Consider the following 16,644-nt stretch of genomic DNA (forward strand, 5'->3'; position numbering starts at 1 on the left):
AAAGAAAACATGTTAAACCTAAGGCTGTAGCAGAAAAATAAAGTTCCAGCAAAACAAACCTCTAGGCAATGTTGTAACTATCAATTTATTTTAGAACTTCAAGGGGCTAAGACATAACACAGCATGTTTCTCCATCTGGTAGGTAACATTACAAAAATGCAGACCAATTTGTCTCTAACTTCCCTGGCCTGAAAACATCTCTGAACTGAGAGATGAGGCAGGAAAACTACTGTGTGTCAGAAAAATTATGAATAAGAGTAACGCTTAAAGAGCATTCTCCTGCAGGGCATAGGGAGGCAGATCTTGATGTTCTGCTACTGAGTGAAACTAAGCTAGGTTGACCAGATGTCCCAATATTATCGGGATTGTCCAGATATTCGGGGCTTTATCTTATATAGACTCTATTACCCCCATAGTTCCCCCCCTCCTGATTTTTCACCCTAAACCAGGGATCAGCAACCTTTGGCATGCAGCCCGCCAGGGTTAGCCCCCTGGCGGGCTGGGCCGGTTTGTTTACCTGCCGTGTCTGCAGGTTCGGCCGATCACGGCTCCCACTGGCTGCGTTCCCCCACTCCAGGCCAATGGGGGTGGCGGGAAGTGACGGCCAGCACATCCCTCGGCCCACGCCGCTTCCCGCAGCCCCCATTGGCCTGGGATGGCAATCCGCGGCCAGTGGGAGCCGCGATCGGCCGAACCTGCGGATGCGACAGGTAAACAAACCGGCCCGGCCCGCCAGGGGCTTACCCTGGCGAGCCGCGTGCCAAAGGTTGCTGATCTCTGCCCTAAACTAAGCTGAAAGGAGCACCGTGTGTAACATGAAAGCTATTTAAAGGAGTGACATTGAGTGGTTGAAGTGGAAAAGATGCATAGCTTTTCTTGTCTCTTTCTGTTCCTCCAAAAGAATCCAATGTCTCAACTCTGCCATGTCCAGAAATTGTTACATCTAACAATTCATTGTAAGCAGGTCTCAGTCTAGTTCCTGGAAAAGACGTATCCACCAAATCACAACCGCGATCACACTTGGCACCTTTATTGTCAGTTGCTACAGCAAGGACAAGAATTTAATGGATGCTGATGCTGAATTCCCTGGATTGAGAGACATTGGCATGACACTGTTGGGGAAGCTCTACTACAGCCTGTTGCTGAATCTGTTCTGTGACAACACAAATGCCTCTTGTCTCCGGAACTTTGAACTTGGCACCTTTCACTGGGACTAAATTAACTTTAAGAGTTTCTGTAGCAATGGTGGCATTTTATGAGAACTGTAAAGACAAGGCAAGAGTAGTGCAAATGGCTGGCATTAGTGCTTTTGGAGAAACTTTTACTTTCAGCATCTATTAAAATAGTGAGGCAGAACCACGGATTTCTGCCTCCATTCTTCAGTCCCGTCTGTAGGTCATCAACTTAGCAAAGTAGCTTTCAGAGGTCAGTGAAAGAGAAAGTGTGGTTTTGCTCTGGGTAAGTAAACTTCCTTATGTTTGTGCTTGGATGGACATCAAATATAATGAGCTTGGAAATCTTCCACCATATCACTGATGTTTTGAGGGATGTGTGGTGTGTGAGTCGAGCTGTCCTGTAGTGAATCAAGAGCATGAGTACCAACCTCAGGGCAGACTGTTGAGAAGCAGGGCACAGATCCAAAATGAGCTGTAAGTTCTATACTTAGGACTTGTCCGTACTTAAAATACAGCAGCTGCCCTACTGTAGCGCTTCAGTGAAGACATTACCTATGCTGACCGGAAGGCTTCTCCTGTTTCAAACCATTTATCCATTTCTAAGGGCATGTCTACTTAAAATCACCACAGTAAGTACTGCGGTCGTTAATATCCATACTACCCACCCTCTGTCAGCGGTACGCTTCCTCACCAGGAGCACTTTCACTGACTTAAGAGGGATAGTGTGGGAGCTGAAAGCCCAGGCTCTCAGCTTCATACGCAGCTCCCCACCAAGATCCCAGGTGCCACTCTCTCAGCTCCCAGACATAGCGAGGCTCCCGGCTGCAAGCTCCGCGCCTGGAGTCCAGGGGGCTCCATGCTCCCAGCCAGGCTGTGCCCTGAGCTCCCAGTGGCTGCACTGAGGCTCATGGCTCCCTGCTGGGAGCCCGGCTGCAGCAGGGAGCTGAAAGCCTGGGGAACAGCCGGGCTCCCCGTGGGGAGCTGGGAGCCAGCTGGGCACAGCCTGGCTGGGAGCAGGGAGCTCTGAGTGGGGCAGGCACAGCCTGGCTGGAAGCGGGGAGCCTGGGGCACCCGGACGCTAGCTAGTAGAGCCCTGCATGGATACAAAATTTATATCTGCGGATATCGGTCGAGCTGCAAGTTTCTAGAGACAATGAGCAAGACCAGCAGGGCCATGGCCAGCGACCAGGCCAGGAACCGCAGCGACAAAAGCAGCAGGATGTTGGGTCACTGGTCATAGGAACCAGCGCCCAGCCTGAGCAGCTCCTGTAGCTGTACTGGCCCCAGTCTTGCCCACTGGGGCTGGCACCAGGCTCACCAGCAGCTTTCCCTGTGTATGCAAGCGTCCCTAGTGGATGCAAGCATTCTGCGTGCTCCCAGGCAGGAGTCCCGTCCACGCAGGCACAGATTGCTTTGAGCATTTGCTATTCGTAGGGTGCTAGTGGTCACTTGGTGCCAGTTTCTGTTCCCTAGCTCGAGAACGGAGATTTACCAACAGGAATAATGTGCTCTGGGTACAAGTTTGTAAAGATGCCGGCAGCCATCCTGATAACCAACAGGCTGAGCGCATGTATTCCGACAAATCGAAACTGAGCTCTGTGCATTTGTGAATATAGTCACAAATTCATCCTGTCAAGTACATGGCCCGCTCTGACCACAAATACAACAGCTTCTCTCAGTCCAAGGCAGAGACAGTCCCCACTCACCCATCCCTTCTGGAAGATAGGTCACTGCTACTGATGCCCTCCATAGAAATCCCCAAGTCTGGGCCAGAGAAGGGAGAGAGGGAGGGCAAATAACTCCCCAAAGATTATTGGGATGCTGCTGCATCTGGCATAGCATCACAGTGATTTTTTTCCTCACCTACTTTATGCTTCCCTCACAGTGAAGTCCTCCATAACATTCAGTGAAGTCCTCCATAATAGGTGAGCCTGGCTAGCTCAGTTGGTAGAGCATCAAACTTTTAATCTGAGGGTCTAGGGTTCAAGTCCCTGGTCAGGTGATAAACTACTTACCCAGATTTTAAAAACCTGTCTGTCTTAGTCTGCAGAAGAAAAGAATGAGGGGAGATTTGATAGCTGCTTTCAACTACCTAAAAGGGGGTTCCAAAGCGGATGGATCTAGACTGTTCTCAGTGGTAGCAGACGACAGAACAAGGAGTAATGGTCTCAAGTTGCAGTGAGGGGGGTTTAGGTTGGATATTAGGAAAAAACTTTTTCACTAGGAGGGTGGTGAAGCACTGGAATGCGTTACCTAGGGAGGTGGTGGAATCTCCTTCCTTAGAGGTTTTTAAGGTCAGGCTTGACAAAGCCCTGGCTGGGATGATTTAGTTGGAAATTGGTCCTGCTTTGAGTAGAGGGTTGGACTAGATGACCTCCTGAGGTCCCTTCCAACCCTGATATTCTATGATTCAATGGAGCTGTATTGTCTTCTCAGTGCTGCCAGATGCTGAGCTGGCCAGTACCCCTCACTGAACTCCTGCTCGCAATGTGCTGTTTCAAAGAGACCTCCCTGCTCTGGCCTGCACACTTCAACTAGGTCAGCGAAGCCCCCCACTTCACCCTTGTGTCCTCCCCCAAGCTCTGCCTCCTGGGCCTTGAGTGGTGCCTGGCCTACCTGCCCTTACACTGATACAAATCCTCCACAAAACCTTGGAAAGGATGAACATCCTTCCCCACCCCATGCCAATCATTGTCCTAGAGAAAAATCAGTTACCCTAACCCTTATTTGGGCTTCTATAGTGCCTTTCATCCTAGGATCTCAGAGCTCCTTAGAAAGGTGTGGGAGTGTCATTATCCCTGTTTTGCAGATGGGGAGACTGACACAAAGAGGGAAGTTGCTCAGGAGCGGGGGAAGGTCCCTAAAAGTGGGAGGGGGGGCCAGCCGTGCCCAAACTGTGACCCTGCCATTGCACCACCCCTTCCCCCAAGGCCCCGCTCCTGTGCCGCCTCTTCCCTCAAGACCCTGCCCCCCTGCTTGCTCTCCACCCCTCCCCCATCACTCGCCCTTACAGACAGTAAAAAGTGGGAGGGGGCCATGGCCGTCCCCATTCCGGGGCCCCAGAAGTGACTTGTCCAAGGTCATGTAGCAGCTCAGTGGCAGAGCCAGGAATACAGCCCAGGTCATCTTGGCTCCCAGTATGTTGCTCTGACTGCTAAACCAGGCTTCCTCCTTGGAGACCCCTAGAGGAGACAGTAAGTTCAGTGGATAGAGCATTTGCCTGGGAGTCAGGAGACCCAATCTAGTGCCCTAACAATGGATCCTAACTTGGTTTAAGAGCATTTGTTGCTCCATGCTCTCAAAAGACACAGTTAAGGGGGCATACACTGAAACTGGCTTGCCATTAGATTATGCCACTGGTCCTTGAGGCACCCTTTCCCTTGCCTTCTAAGAGTGCCCATGAAGTTGCTTTCTGCTGTCATTGAAAGAGTAAATTCCCTTTACCTGTAGATGCTAATGCTTCCTCATGGAGAGTAAATGCCAGTATCCAAGTTTAACCTTTCTTGCTGAAAACAGATGTGTGTGTGCACAGCACTGAAGCAGCCCTGGTTTGTAGTATATAGCTATGCCCTTTCATTAACTCAAATTCATCTCTCTGATACAGTCACTGTGACGCCTTGTCTTGCGCATCACAATTCATTAGACTTGCTGAAGGCTCCTTCCTTTTGCAGTTGACTGAAAACTGTGGGGAACATTTGTCACAACTTGGTTCTTTTGCATCAGCCTATTTTCTACAGTGGGTGCCTGTCTCAAAGGTTCGTCAGCTCTGCTTAATACAAGAGCCATCCTTTCACAGAGATACAGGAAATTCATTCCCTTAAGATTAACCAGTGTGAGAGGTTTTGTTTCTTTTTAAATTTTACCTACTGTCCCTCTCAAGCAACGCAGATTTTTCTGGGTTCTCGCAGATTGCCCTGCCTTTATTTCATGCACTAGAAACCATCCTAGTAAAAAAAAACCTCCTCCAAGTGCCACCCCTTTGTTCATGGCTATCCTTTTTTCATGGAGCTGGGCTCCCAGCGAGTATGAGGGCTCCACAGCTGGCTCAGCCCCCATGACGTCCATCTGCTAGCTCCTGAGGGCAGTCAGGGCCTGGCCACTTTTCCCTGTTGCTACAGGCCAGGAGATAAGCCCTTCCAGCTGCTGCAGGATGGAAGATCCTAAAGCTTGTAAAGGAACGCACATCCTTACTCTACAACACAGGGCACGAGTGCTGCACTCCCATTTGTATTTCCTCCTCTGGGATTCTCTGGTATAGCTGGACCGTCCACCCTCAATCATCTGTGAGGTATATGTTGCCTGTGGCTCCTCTCCTCTTCTGTTCTCTGGCCTTTCTGGGGGTGGTGGCTTCCCTGCCGAAAGCTAGGCCTCGATCCTCTGTCAATCAGTTGGTGGAGGGTTTGCAGATTTGCCTAGAGTTGCGTTGCCCAAGAGTGGATTGAAGCTAACAGAGCCCCCAGAAAGATACTTCTGTTGCCACCCCCATTTGACTCGGTTGCTCTCAAACTTGCAAGAGGACTTGGAAAGCCCCTATTCTTTTGGAAACATGGATGTGTACTATGAATGGCCAGCAAGATGTGTGGATTAGGTAGCTTTTCAGCCCCATCTAGTCAGAAAGGATCAGCTCTCCAATTAACTTGGTATGGGGACTGCAGATGATAATACTGGTACCCTTTGTATTATGGAGTCAAATTGCTAGAGTCAGTCAGATTTTTTTTTAAGGCCAGAAGGGACCATTACAATCATCTATTCTAACCTTCTGCACAGCACAAGCCATAGAATTTCATTCAGTGGTTCATAGAATCATAGAATATCAGAGTTGGAAGGGACCTCAAGAGGTCATCTAGTCCAACCCCCTGCTCAAAGCAGGACCAATTCCCAGCTAAATCATCCCAATAGAATCATAGGTTCCTGTATCAAGCCCATAGGTTTTGATTGAACTAGAGCAACTTTTCTAGAGGACATCTAATCTTGGTTTTAAAGACATCAAGTGATGATGAGTACACCACATCCATAGGTAAACTGTTCCAACGGTTAATTACCCTCACCTTGGTTCTGGTTTGAACTTGTCTATCTTTAGGGTGACCAGATGTCCCGATTTTATCAGGACAGTCCCAATTTTTGGGTCTTTTTCTTATATAGGTTCCTATTACCCCCTGTCCTGACTTTTCACACTTGCTATCTGGACACCCTATCTTCAGCTGCTAGCCATTGGATCTTGTTGTGCCTTTACCTGATAAAGAGCCCTCTCCTATCAGAAATCTTCTCCCCATGTGGATTCTCATAGACCAGGATTAAGTAATCTCTGGGAAAAGCTAAAGATATTGAGCTTCTTAAACCTGCCTTACAGGAAGAAACTTTCCAGGCTTCGAACCAGGCTTTTCTGAACTTGTTCCATAGTCTGCATGGAAAACAGCATTGGAAGCGTGCCATGAGTGCACCGCTATTTCTGCCAGCCAAGAGTCCATAAAGAAAAGTGAGCAGGAAGTACAAGGAGATGGGGTCTGTATGATGGGAAAGAACATGCCAAAAGCAGCACCACTACATCCATGGAAATAGCCAGCTCACTGTTAATTTACTCCATTGTACAGATGGGGAAACTGAAATACAGGGAGGTGAAGCGACTTGTCCAAGGACTCGAAGTAAAATCAGTGACAGAGCCAGGAATAGAGCTTGGATACCTGAGGCTCTGTCTTCTGGTCAAGGCATGGGACTATCTTTGTTCAAGAAAAGTTAGATTTTCATACTATGGACCTTGACAGTCCCTTTAAGAGTTTGAGAGAGAGAGACAAAATGTATATGCCCGTATACAGAAAAGCAGATAGTATGCATTTTCTGGCATACCTCTACGTTTTCTTGAATGGAGCGTATTTGGCTGCCAGTGTGCCAAATATGCGTGTGTATCCATGCACATGCACGCCTGAAAGTTGCACCCGTTCTTTCCGCTCCTAAATGGCCTGCAAATAGCCCATCCTGTGCTAATTGAAGACACTGTGAGGGGGCGTACATCTGCTTTGAAAATCTGTAGTGGGAAGCCAGGCAGGTGGGCTGGAGAAGGTCCTGGGGAGAAGCTCTGCAGTGAAGCAGAAACTAAGGTCAGAGTAGTTTTAATGAAAGCAGTGCTATCCATAGTCTAATAAAGTCACTGGTTCAGCGTTAGACGAAAGTGATTTTCTGCGATTCTTTATCGTTGTCACATGATGTGATCCCTTAAAGGAAGGGAAGCAATTAATTCAAACACAGCTTTAAAGCTTTTTTTTAAAATAAAGAAAAGAATAACACTCTGGGACCAAGCCTGCCTAACAGAGTCCAATGAGAGTTTTTTGAATATACAAGTAGTGCAAGATCTGGTCTGCCTTAAGTCTTAGGACTAATAAGAAGAATATTTATTGAACAAGCTCTTGTAATACATCCAGCTTTAGGGTAGACAGAAAGAGATGAAACACAACGTATTTTAAACAGTAGGAACAGAGGAACTGTTTGTTGAAAGCTCTCTCTTCTCCCATTGGGAAGCCTGTCTTTTGGCGCACACCGAGCACTTTTTGCTAATCACATTAGCGGAGGAACCTGATCTCATGCTAGGGCTGGGAGTTACTTTGAAGCATTCTATGCTACTAAACTATATACATGGTTCCGTTTATTTGTCTTTGCTTTTTGAATTTTAACCTCCTCAGAAGCTTCAGAATGTCTAAGGAGTCTGTGGTGAGCAAAGACCCACAGCTCAGCTGTCCAAGGATGGGTTAGTCTTTGTGGTATCTTTAATCAGAAGGCTGCACATTTGCCCCATGTTCATGATTACCTGGTGGGATCAGTAAGGACAGATGGGTGATGCTGATGGTGTCCTATGTTTGTAGAAAGCAATTGTCCACACTTCCCTGGACAAGTACAATCACTATGGGCAGCTATTCAGAGGAGGAGTGTGATTTAGACCGCTAGGCGAAAAGGTGTGTTTTTAAACATGTGTTTGTGATCCTAGTATAGGCAGGTTATAGTTTTAACATGTGTTAGCTGGTCAAGCTAATCCTGGGAGGAATGGAGAATTAGGATTCACTGCAACCAGCTAACATGTTAAAACTATACTTGCCTTGTTGACACTTGGATTTTAAAATGTGTGAGATAATGCCTTTTTGCTAGTGAAGACAATGTCCGAGTTGTTCGATACCGGGGTTCAATTCTTGTCTATGCTGCTGGCTCACATGTGCCCCCAGGCAAACAGCATGTCCTCTCTGTAAAGTAGGGATAACGCTTTCCTGCGTTCCAGAGTAGTGTGGTGACTAATGTTTATGAAGCATTTGCTGATTGTTGTGTGGAATGTGCTGTATTAACTAAACATATTTTGCCTGTAACTAGCTGGGGAAGGAGTAGACCCATGATTCATTTCAAAAGCACAATTAACTGTAGCCCCCTCTCATTTACAAGTGTTCTCTTACTATTAGTTCCTCTAGCAGGCAAAACAGAAATCCTTTTTCAGATGCCTTAAACCTCTGATTTCCCAAGATCATGGAGTAAATCATTAAAGCAAATGAAGGAAACCTCCCCATCCCCCCGAGCCTGGCTTCTGATAAAGAGCACTATTAGAATGGCAAAGTGCTCCCGCGATGTCCATTATGCTTTGGGATCTGTCATTGCCCTGTAACTTCTTAAATCAGCCTTTTGTTTAATCTGTTAGGAAGAGTGACTGAAAAGATCCATGTTCAGGAAGCTTCAGTAAGGCCATGTGATCTGGGTTTGAATCTGCCCTTTGTGTAAGAATGTTATTTGTCTGTAGTCAATAAAACAAAAAAATGTCATTGGCATGATGAGTTATCCATGTGTTGCTTAGGTGTAAATAGCCAACCCTTTGGCACTGGCCAGTGGATAAAGGATACATTTCCAACATGCAGTAAAGGGCTGTCCTGCTCACAGGTGGATACAACACACTGAGCATCTGCCCAGGTCAGGGCTTCTCATTGCATTTGGGGTTTTCTGTCCTGGGTCTACTTGTCATTACTGTCCATTTCCATGGGTCAATAGGATGCTATATGGTGTGGGTGCTGTCCCTTCCCTTTCTCCCAGGGATACATGCATGTCACCTGACCACCTCCAAGATTCCCTGGCTGTGTAGTCTTTGCTAACATAGGGAATAAGACTGTCCCAAGATGGCTTTGTGATGTGTGCTTCCCGCATGGTGAATTGTACAGATTATGTTAACACAGTGGCAACCAGCTCTTAATGAAATCTCAGCACACCCAAACTCAAGTTTGTTAGAGAATGGTCACTTATTTATTTTTTTAATGGATGCAGCATCTTGTCACTTTGTTCTATTCACAAAACTTCCTCCTAACTATAAACCAGACCCATGAAGCAGAAATGACACATTCTGGCAGCTGACATCTCTAGGGTGAATTTAGCATGAAGACAGAATAACCCTGAGGTGAGTTAACATGTCACCAAGATGCTGCTCTGCTAATCTAAGAAGCCCAGCGCCATGGTGATGCCCGACTAGGAACAATAATGCAGAGCATTTGCCCTAGATCCAGATGCTGGACATTGGTGTCTCAGAGACCTGACATCACCAGATGTTTTTGGAGTACTTCTGCCCCTTTTTGTTGTGGAAGTTCAATTTTCCACAGCTGTACTGTGCTAAGCTTGTGTCGCATCCTGAAGATTTATGTGGAAGTGGGTCACATGTGGAATACTGCCTGATAGCATCTGATAGATACTGACATCTGCTACTAGCATCAAATGTACTTCCATCCCAGATAGAAGGGGCTTTCAGGGATTCACGTTACATATGAAGGAGGAAAATAATATACACGCACAAGTATAGCGATCAGACCCTGCAACATCACAAGCACTAAGCATATCCTCATGCAAAAGCAAGATAATAAATGTACACTATTGAGAATGCATTTAGGGAGAACACAAACTTCTGAAGCATATTTCTATTGTAGTTGGGGACTGTTTGACCTTTCTTATTTAAGGTCAATTCTTACATATACCTTATAGGCAGCCTGCAGGAGAGAGACAACTTATAATGCATCCTATAAACTCAATCATCCTCTGATTATGTTTTTAATACACATGCTCCCTGCACTTACCACAGCTGAAATAGCTCTTGGGGCTTCAATCTAGCTGTCCCTGGCCGTTGCTGTTCTGACTCGAGCAGCAGTTTTGTGATATGGGCCAATCTGGCTTTGCGGTTCTAAGACAAAGTGAGGCGAAGGAGCAATCTCCATATGAACTAATATAGAATGCTTCCCTTCAAAGTGCTGAGCATCCTCCACACACACTGGCTGGAGAGATGGGGAGCGCACTCGAACGTGGGATAGTCCAAGGGATTTGGTTTTGCAAAGGGAATAGCTATGGAATCAAAGCAATCTGCTTGAGCCATATTTACTGCCTATGGCTTATCCATTTCATGAAAGGTTTTGCTTTTCGGGGTGGTTTAACATATTATAGGATGGATGGGTGGTGCAATTTTATCGCAAATCTCTCAGTAATTGGAGTCTTTCTTAAAGCCCCATCTCCTATGCATCTTAAAATCTCCTGGTTTTTTTAAGCCAAAGCCAGTCTTGATTTTGGGAGCCCTGACTCATGATATTTGAATGCCTGGGTTGGTACCACTGTCACATGGATCCCTTTTGCTTGCTTGCTTAGCTGTGCCATGCTAGGCTGCTGTTCCCCCTGTGGCTGTTACTTATGGGGCAGTCACTTTTTCATGCCGACCATTCACCTCTCCCGGTTGCAAGAGAAAGAGTGGTTAAGACCAGTGTCTATTTGCTAGAGTTCCAATATGTGTGACTGTATCTGTCTAGAAATGTCCCTGAACTTATCTTCTTCCAGCCACTGTCTGACATACCCTGGGCTGCAGTGTCCTTGTTAGCCTTTCACGGTGTAATTCAAAACCCACTGGCTCTCTCCACGCAGTGGTGCATGGAGAATGGACCTCAGTGGCACACCAACAAAATCCTCAGCTAAACTGAGGCAAGCTCAAACATCGCTTGATTTCTAGCTAATCTGCAACCTAAAAATAAAGGTTGCATAACAGTCCTCAAAGGCAACTCATTACATTCTTCCTAGCTTATTTATAGTCACCTGTAGGGCTTCCTATTAAACCCAGACGGTGTTTTGTCTCTCGAACTAGATACGTGCACAGTGAAGCTGCTGCAGTTTTGCTGAATCTATTATGCTGCCACAAGAGACTCAAGGTGCGTGATCAAACCACAATAGCTCTATGGAAATTGGAGTACTGTAGGTTTTCATTCACAGATCTATTTTTATCACACACTCCTTGCACCTATTTAACTAAGTAACACACATCTTTCTCCCTCAGAAAGGAAGTGTTTTGTATCCTACTGAGGTACTTCTACTTTGGACACAAATTTAATTCGGTATCACTTTAAATGGGCTCTGTGATTATTTACACTAACTATACTAATTGTAGACCTGCAGCCCTGGTTAGCCCTAACAGATTTAATATAGGAGTCTAATTAAGGTCTATCAACTGACAAGCACACATCTTTCTCTGACAGTCACTGCAGCCAAAAGTGTATGTTTGCGTCCACTAATATCTGATTCTGATTAATATTTTTGTCATTAGAACACAAAATCAGTTTTACTGCAACAGAAACTTCAAATTTAATACCCATTATCTATCCAAGTTGTTTCTGTAGTGCCCATCACCATAATAGCTAAGTAATGAACAAGTTAGGTTAGGTCTGCAAAATTTTACCATTAGAAGACTTCGTTGTTCTACTTGTAGCCTTTGCTTGTTCCAAGTAGCTCTGTTTTTTTTGGGAGGGCAAGTGTACACCTGTAAATATCAACTTCTGTTCGTCAGGAAGGTTTTGGTTTAGAAGTGTGTACTGAAGACGGACAGCTTTGATGTAGTCTTCTCCTCAAGTAGTTCATGCCAAAGAGGAGTGCCCTTCACCAAGAAGTTTACTTCTGGCTTTTGCAAGTTTCACCCTAGGCTTTGTTAATTGCATTGTGTTAAAAAAGGTGCCACTGTCTCTGGTGGATGGCCTAATACATGATGTTTTATAGAATATCAGGGTTGGAAGGGACCTCAGGAAGTCATCTAGTCCAACCCCCTGCTCAAAGCAGGACCAATCTCCAGACAGATTTTTGCCCCAGATGCTTAAATGGCCCCCTCAAGGATTGAACTCACAACCCTGGGTTTAGCAGGCCAATGCTCAAACCACTGAGCTATCCCTCCCTAGGCATGCAAACAGTCTGGGTAGACATGAAACCTCCATAGTAGACTAGAGCTGGGACTACACTAGTGAATGCAAAAGCAAATCCCGTTAGACACTGCAGGAGTTGGAATCTCTATATGAACTTTACAGGTCAGGCCAATCTTTTAAATAGGCTGAAGGCCACACCCAGTCCAACTGATTCAATAGCTTTAGTGCTATGTAATTAGAAACAGCTCTTTGGGCTGATCAGATAGCTAATAAATACACCCTAGGAAATAACTCCCCCCCCCCCCCCCCCGTCTTTCTGGCAGCTGTAATTTTAACGTTCAGTGGTGATTTACAAGCAGGAACTTTGTTCTCTGCTCCTCGGATTTCTCTCGCCAGACTTTGATTAGTGTTAATGTGCATAGAGCTCTGAGCTTGGTTTTTGGTACAGGATTTCAGTGCTCCCAGTGAATCTTATGCATTCACTAGGAGCACCTGTCCATTATTTATGCAAAAGAGTTTTAATAATTCTGTGCATTTCGATGATGCCCCTTATCTGAGGGTCTCGAGACACACTCAGCCTCACAGCAGCACCGCAGGGTTAAGGGGTGGAGGGATTGCTATGCCTAGACTGCATGTACAGCATTTCCAAAATGTGGGACAGTAGGGGGAGTAGTTGTTGGATTGTTATCAGCTTATCTGCATCTGGTTCATGTACCATGTGCTGGGTAATAAAGACCGGATGCCATATTTTAAAAACTAAAGTGACTCTTTAGTAAGGGTACGTCCACACTACCCGCTGGATCGCTGGTAGAGATCTATCTATCGGGGATTGATTTATTGCGTCTCATCTAGATGAGATAAATCGATCCCCGAAGGCACTCCCCATCGACTCCGGAAGTCCACCAGAGCGAGAGGTGGAAGCGGAGTCGACGGGTGAGCCGCGGCCATCGATCCTGTGTTGTGAGGACAGGAGGTAAGTCGATTTAAGATACGTCGACTTCAGCTACGCTATTCTCGTAGCTGAAGTTGGGTATCTTAGATCAACCCCCCCCCCCCCAGTGTGGACCAGCCCTAAGATAAGTACCTTCAGAGATGTTGTAATTACAGCTAGCATTCCAGCCATGTGCACGCAGTCTGACTTCCTGCTGCCTCCTCCAAACTCTTACCTCCTGCAACCTGTGCTCTTCCCTCCAAGTTCCATACAAGTTCCTACAGCATCCACGCTGGCACTAAACCAGTTTGAATGGAGCCCAGTGAATTTTAACCAGCTTTTAAACCTGCTGAAAGGTAGTCTGTTCTAACTGGTTCTTAGGCCCTTTGTAGCTAGTGCAGGGCAAGTTTGTGTGTTAATGACAACTGTCCTGCCAATGTGCTGAGGACTTGAGCTGGTTTAATTTCTCTAGTGTATACAAAGACCTCAGTATACCACAGTGTGTTCATGAATCTCCTCTGTAATGGACGGCATTCAAATTAAGCACAAAATGAAAGCTGCCTCAAGCAATGTCCTAGATATTTAAAGGTGCAGTACACAGAAAACAGTCCATAAGTTACACACCTGCATACCTCACACTGCTCTATATGGGTCTTCTGGCTAGTGATTACATGCAACACTGCCAGAATTTGGTCCTATCTTTGGACCTGAGCCTCCAACCCTTTCTCGCATGAATAAGGACTCCTGGCTCAGATCCTTGAGTTTGTTCCTAACATAAGAACAGCCGTACTGGGTCAGACCAAAGGTCCATCCAGCCAAGTATCCTGTCTACTGACAGTGACCAATGCCAGGTGTCCCAGAGGGAGTGAACCTAACAGGTAATGATCAAGTGATCTCTCTCCTACCATCCATCTCCACCCTCTGACAAACAGAGGCTAGGGACACCATTCCTTACCCATCCTGGCTAATAGCCATTAATGGACTTAACCTCCATGAATTTATCCAGTGCTCTTTTAAACCCTGTTATAGTCCTAGCCTTCACAACCTCCTCAGGCAGGAGTTCCACAGGTTGACTGTGAGCTGTGTGAAGAAGAACTTCCTTTTGTTTGTTTTAAACCTGCTGCCCATTAATTTCATTTGGTGGCCCCTAGGGCATATATTATGGGAACAAGTAAATAACTTTTCCTTATTCACTTTCTCCACACCACTCATGATTTTATATACCTCTATCATATCCCCCCCCCCTTAGTCTCCTCTTTTCCAAGCTGAAAAGTCCTAGCCTCTTTCATCTCTCCTCATATGGGACCCATTCCAAACCCCTAATCATTTTAGTTGCCCTTCTCTGAATCTTTTCTAATGCCAGTGTATCTTTTTTGAGATGAGACCACATCTGTATACAGTATTCAAGATGTGAGCATACCATGGATTTATACAAGGGCAATAAGATATTCTCTGTCTTATTCTCTATCCCTTTTTTAATGATTCCTAACATCCTGTTTGCTTTTTTGACTGCCGCTGCACACTGCATGGATGACTTCAGAGAACTATCCATGGTGACTCCAAGATCTTTTTCCTGACTCCTTGTAGCTAAATTAGTCCCCATCATATTGTATGTATAGTTGGGGTTATTTTTCCCAATGTGCATTACTTTACATTTATTCACATTAAATTTCATTTGCTATTTTGTTGCCCAATCACTTAGTTTTGTGAGATCTTTTTGAAGTTCTTCACAGTCTGCTTTGGTCTTAACTATCTTGAGCAGTTTAATATCATCTGCAAACTTTGCCACCTGTTTATCCCTTTCTCCAGATCATTTATGAATAAGTTGAATAGGATTGGTCCTAGGACTGACCCTTGGGGAACACCACTAGTTACCCATCTCCATTCTGAAAATTTACTATTTATTCCTACCCTTTGTTCCCTGTCTTTTAACCAGTTCTCAATCCATGAAAGGATCTTCCCTCTTATCCCATGACAACTTAATTTACGTAAGAGCCTTTGGTGAGGGACCTTGTCAAAGGCTTTCTGGAAATCTAAGTACACTATGTCCACTGGATCCCCCTTGCCCACATGTTTTTTGACCCCTTCAAAGAACTCTAATAGATTAGTAAAACATGATTTCCCTTTACAGAAACCATGTTGACTTTTGCCCAACAATTTATGTTCAAATAATTATAAAGAGATGTATCTATCTCATAGAGCGGGAAGGGACCTCTAAAGACCATCAAGTCCAGCCCCCTGCCTTCACTAGCAGGACCAAGTACTGATTTTGCCCCAGATCCCTAAGTGGCCCCTCAAGGATTGAACTCACATCCCTGGGTTTAGCAGGCCAATGCTCAAACCACTGAGCTATCCCTCCTTCCTCCTCCACTTATTCTTTACTATTGTTTCAACTAATTTGCCCCGTACTGACGTTAGACTTACCGGTCTGTAATTGCCGGGATCACCTCTAGAGCCCTTTTTAAATATTGGCGTCACATTAGCTATCTTCCAGTCATTGGGTACAGAAGCTGATTTAAAGGACAGGTTACAAACCATAGTTAATAGTTCCGCAACTTCACATTTGAGTTCTTTCAGAACTCTTGGGTGAATGCCATCTGGTCCCGGTGACTTGTTAATGTTAAGTTTATCAATTAATTCTAAAACCTCCTATAGTGACACTTCAATCTGTGACAATTCCTCAGATTTGTCACTACAAAGGACGGCTCAGGTTTGGGAATCTCCGTAACATCCTCAGCCATGAAGACTGAAGCAAAGAATTCATTTAGTTTCTCCGCAATGACTTTATCGTCTTTAAGTGCTCCTTTTGTATCTCGATCGTCCAGGGGCCCCACTGGTTGTTTAGCAGGCTTCCTGCTTCTGATGTACTAATTAGACATTCTTGTCATATTGGAGAAGATTTTCCTTTTCTTTGTATTTTATTTTTCCACGGTTCTGCAAAAGTAAAAAACTTCAATGCCTGTGCGGGGAGAGACAGGCTAAGGATGAATTTATTTCTGTCTGGCATGTAGTAGAGCATTAAATATCTTCAAAGAGAATTATTTATTGCAGCTGTTCCAACTCTGTGGGCATAAATGAATTCTCGCAACAAACACAAACCCTGTAGTTGGAGAAAGAGGAGGAAGATTCTCTGAGGGGCAGGGTATCAAGTCCTCTTTCTCCTGCCAGCAGAACTGATCATGTTGATGGATGCCCCTTGTCACCATCAATTATTTAAACTACTACCAGGCACTGCTGTGTTCGTCCAGAAAACGAGAACATGTGCAAACTCCTTCTTGTCCCTCAATGGCGGTACAAGGGCCTTATGTGTGTGTAATGTAATCACCCAGACCTATTTTGGCACTTCCTTAGAGGTTCTGATTTGGTTTGA

The 16,644-nt window shown here is 45.4% G+C and overlaps 1 long non-coding RNA gene and 1 other non-coding gene across 2 annotated transcripts in view; both read left to right on the forward strand.

The window, feature by feature from the left end:
- The window catches only part of LOC112058976 (uncharacterized), a 107,536-nt gene that overhangs the window by 40,402 nt on the left and 50,490 nt on the right, over nt 1–16,644 (forward strand). The gene's annotated exons all lie outside the window — the stretch shown is intronic.
- TRNAK-UUU (transfer RNA lysine (anticodon UUU)) lies at nt 3,105–3,177 on the forward strand. The gene has a single exon. It is a non-coding gene; the product is annotated as a tRNA-Lys (tRNA).

The sequence above is a fragment of the Chrysemys picta genome, chromosome 12 (assembly GCF_011386835.1).
Source record: "Chrysemys picta bellii isolate R12L10 chromosome 12, ASM1138683v2, whole genome shotgun sequence".
Classification (NCBI taxonomy): domain Eukaryota; kingdom Metazoa; phylum Chordata; order Testudines; family Emydidae; genus Chrysemys; species Chrysemys picta.